This window comes from Capra hircus, chromosome 27 (genome assembly GCF_001704415.2).
Source record: "Capra hircus breed San Clemente chromosome 27, ASM170441v1, whole genome shotgun sequence".
Lineage (NCBI taxonomy): Eukaryota > Metazoa > Chordata > Mammalia > Artiodactyla > Bovidae > Capra > Capra hircus.
This window is the reverse complement of record NC_030834.1, coordinates 5,771,925-5,776,165: the sequence shown is the minus strand read 5'-3', so window position 1 is coordinate 5,776,165 and position 4,241 is coordinate 5,771,925. Positions and strand designations below refer to the sequence as shown.

The window sequence follows — 4,241 nt, the reverse complement described above, 5'->3', positions numbered from 1 at the left end:
GAAGTGATCATGGAACATCCCTCAGATGGAATATTATGCTGTTTTTATTTTTTTTTAGTGTATTCATAGGTAAGCTTTATTCCAACGTTTACATAAAAATGAGTTGATGTTGAACAGGAAAAGCTTTTTACAAAGGGTTAAAATTTATCAAACAACAGAACTTGGTCCTTCCCTTTAGTTTGAATTCAGTTGGCTGACGCATCTTATTAGTATCCACCGTCACTAATCATTATCACACACAATATCTAAACGTCTTCAGGGGGCACTTCCTATTTCCCTGGAAGTCTCTTAAACTGCTTTCAGTTAAAAGAGAAGGGCAAGGATATTATCGGCTCATACTCTGCTCCACTGGAGGCAAAGATACATCCCTCAATTCTCTTGTTTAAATTGTGGTTGTTGGCAAAGTGTCCAAATGAAGAATTTAATGCACAAAGAACACAGTATAATCTATGTATAACAGTAACTTTGCTTCAAGTTTTTTTCATTAAGAATTATTTTTATTATCTCTCCACAAGGAAGTTATAAAAATACCTATAAAAACATTGAAAAGGCTCTTTAAAATCCTGGAATGAAAAATTCTGAAGTATAAATTATGATACATCATCTATGATTTGCAAATAAAGGATCAAATAAATTCTACAAGTTGGAATTTCTGAATGATTTTGGCAGGAATTTACCAGAAGGACCCAGAACATCAAACCTTAACAATTTTCTATTTTCATCCCAAATGAGTGTTTGAAAAGCTGTATAATTTTTGACAGGTACAGTCCACATACAAACTTGCTTCTGCCGTTAATGATGAAGTCGATCTGAAGGACAGAGATTTGTACGCTGGATGCGCCGGGCTCTTCCATGCAACTGACTGGTCTTCTCTTATTTTTTCCCATCATGTTTTAAATAAAAGTAAATATATACATATGGTAAAAAATTTAAATGGTACAAGAAGATTTAAAATAATTAGTAAATATCCTTTTCACCCGTAACCTAGAAAATCTGACGTCTTCCAAATCATCAGTCACATGAATAATTTGCAAAGTGAAGTCAACCTTAGAGTCTCTTCATCTGAAAATTATTCTCAGGATTTCTGGAATGTGTTGATTCTCTCATACATTACCTCTGTTACAGAGGAAAGCCATGCAGTCTTCTTCTAAAAAAAACCTAACTACGAAAGCATCTCCCACGCTCTGCTTCGAGAGAGCAAGTCCAGGCAACACCTTGTACTCCGTGGATCTGGCGCTGGCTACAGGCAGAAGCTCTGGTACCAACCAGAGACTCGGGCCGGTGGCCAGAGCTCAGCCAAGCCCTTCCTGAATGCCTCGGATCCTCCGGGCCAGCTGCACATCCTTCGCGAAGAGCGTGACGCGGCCGGCGTGTACGGAGAGGCGATAGGCATCCGCGAAGAGGTGAACTAGAAACGCTTCTGCCGCCTCTTGTAGGGCCAGCAGGGCCTGGGCTTGGCAATTGAAGTCCACACCACGAGCGAATTGAACGCATATTTCTCTTGCCAGGCGGCAGAAGAGGGTCTTTCTTAACAGCAGGTGTGTGGTCTTCTGTAGATTCCACGTCCTTCTTCAGGATTCCACGTCCCCGGCGAGCAAGTGGACGGGAGGACGGGCCTAAGGACCGGGGCGCCTCCTCGCTGTTTCGGGCTTGCGTCTCGGGCGGTGCGGGCCCATGGCGGGCGAGCAGGGATGCGGCCCCACGGCTCCTTCCAGATATTCTGGGTCCAGGGGCAGAGGCTGGGAGGGCCGGGGCATCCCGGCTGCGTGTCCTGGCTGGGTGCTATTCGAATTGCCCTCACTCTATGCTGTTTTTAAAAATGATGTTTACAAGCTTCATTTTAAAGGGTTAAAAAAGGTATCTAGCTAGTGGCCCTTAAAACATCTTTTTCTCTGATATTTCTCTGAAATATCTATAATGATGATTCCCAAAAGCCAAGACCCACAGATACATGGATTATAGAAGTTTTCATTTCTTCCAGCCAGAGAAAAACTATTCAAGTCTAGCTTGATGGTGTAGAAGCCAAGTGAGAAAAAAGGACCCTCGCCACTCACTGCTGTCTGCTGTGACTCACGGTGTCTTACTAATCAGAGAAAAGGGCCGACATCCTTCTTCTGCCATGGACCTCAAAGTAGGATCCTCAAGCCAGGTATTATGGTTGTTGTTTAGTCTTTAAGTCGTGCCTGACTCTTTTGTGACCCCAAGGACTCTAGCCCGTCAGGCTCCTTGGTCTGTGGAATTCTCCAGGCAAGAATGCTAGAGCGGGTTACCACTTCCTCCTCCAGGGGATCTCACTGGTGTCTCCTGCTCTGGCAGGTGGATTCTTTACCACTGAGCCACCAGGGAAGCCCCTTCGGGTCAGCAGCAACAGCATTACTCGGAAACTTGTTAGGAATGCAGATTCTCAAGTCTCACCTCAGATCTGCTGAGTGTGATCCTCAGATCTACTGAGGGTGATTCTAATCTCTGAGGCTAAAACTTCAGAGCCCTTGCTCTCCTGGCAGATTTGGATATCGCAGACAGCAAGATTACTCTTTCCCCTCCCCTTTCCCTCATCAACTTTATTTGAAAGATCAGAGACAGCCACTCTTAGAAACTAATGGCAAAGAAGTTCAGAGTATCCGGGAGTGGCCAAGGGCATTCCCAGGAGACATGGTCTCCAGGAAGAAAGCGCTCAAGATAGCAGAGAGGGGAAAGGTCTTGGCAGTGCAATCTGTAAATGGTCCTTGCAGTTGGGCTGGAATTTGCTACTTCAGTGGTCGAAGAGCGGGACTATGGGTGAGCAATATTTCCTCACCAATGATGAATAGAGGGCAAGAATCAAGCCCACAACCAGATAAGCAACAAGGGTACATTTTAGAGCCCAGGGAATTAGAGCCATTGTCTTGTAATAACTTTTAATGGAGTATAGCCTGTAAAAATATTGGATCACTCTGCTGTACGCCTGAAGCTAATAGAATTTTTTATTGCATTCCGACTCTTTTGCGACCCCATGATCTGTAGACTGCTAGGCCCCTCTGTCCATGGAATTCCAGGACAACCTCCGTCCAGGTTGCAGTTTCCTACTCCAGGGGAATCTTTGTGACCCGGGGACCAAACCTGAGTCTCTTGCGTCTCCTGCATTGCAGGCAGATTCTTTACCACTGCCCCACCTGGGAGGTCCACAATATAATACAATAACTATATATAAACTAACATAGTACATCAACTATACTTCAATTAAAAAAAAATGTAACCAACGTAATCAAACATTTGTTAAAACATACCTTTTATAATACAATATCTTCTTATTGATTTTAAAATAATATATTTAAGATACTTTCCAAGTATTTATTATAAAATACTTGGAAACTACAGGGGGATTTTGAAGATATGGCAATGTTAAACTTCTTGACATAGGGGTGGTTGCATTAAGGGACTCACTTTTTAAATAATTTTTAAACTATTTTTAAATAATTTTTTAAACTAATTTTTAAATAAGCTTTTAAATAAGGACTACTGTGCTTTATTATACACATGTTATTCTGTAATGAAGTTTTTTTTAGTAAACTAAGTTTAGGACAACTGTATTCTATAATTGTGAATTATAAAAGACTAATTTATTTATAGTTCAGAGAGAAGGAAGAGAAAGTGATAACTCTTGGTAATTTAAATACCATCTCAAAGCTCCTGAAATTGAAGTTCTTATTATTTTATTAAACAAAGATTTATCAATATTAAATATCTCCCTATTTAAACCACCTGTATAGCAGGTGCTAGTATTGTCCCAACTTGGTTGAGAAAGCAAGGACTGGATGAGGAGGATAACTTACCCACTACAGTGAATGGTAGAACTGAGTTCTAAATCCAGGCGATCTGGTTTGGGATGCTGAGTGGAAACTTTTTCTTTAGATTATTTTCCATTATAGGGTATTGCCAGGTATTGTACTACACAGTCAATACTTGTTACTTATCTATTTTATGTGTAGTCGTTTTTTTTAACATTTATATCTGTTAATCCTATACTCCTAATTTATCCTTCCCCTCCCTCCTTTTCCCCTTCAGTAACTTAAGTTTGTTTTCTATGTCTGTGATTCTGTTTCATATATGAATTTATTTGCATTACTTTTTAGATTCCACGTGTAAGTGATATCCTATGATATTTGTCTTTGACTGACTTCATTTAGTATGATCATCTCTAGATCCTTCCATGCGGCTGCAAATGGCATTATCTCGTTCTTTTTTATGACTGAGTAGTATTT

At 40.8% G+C, this 4,241-nt stretch overlaps 1 pseudogene; it reads right to left on the bottom strand.

Annotated features, from left to right (window-relative positions):
• Positions 1,287-2,121, bottom strand: LOC102179912 (annotated as a pseudogene).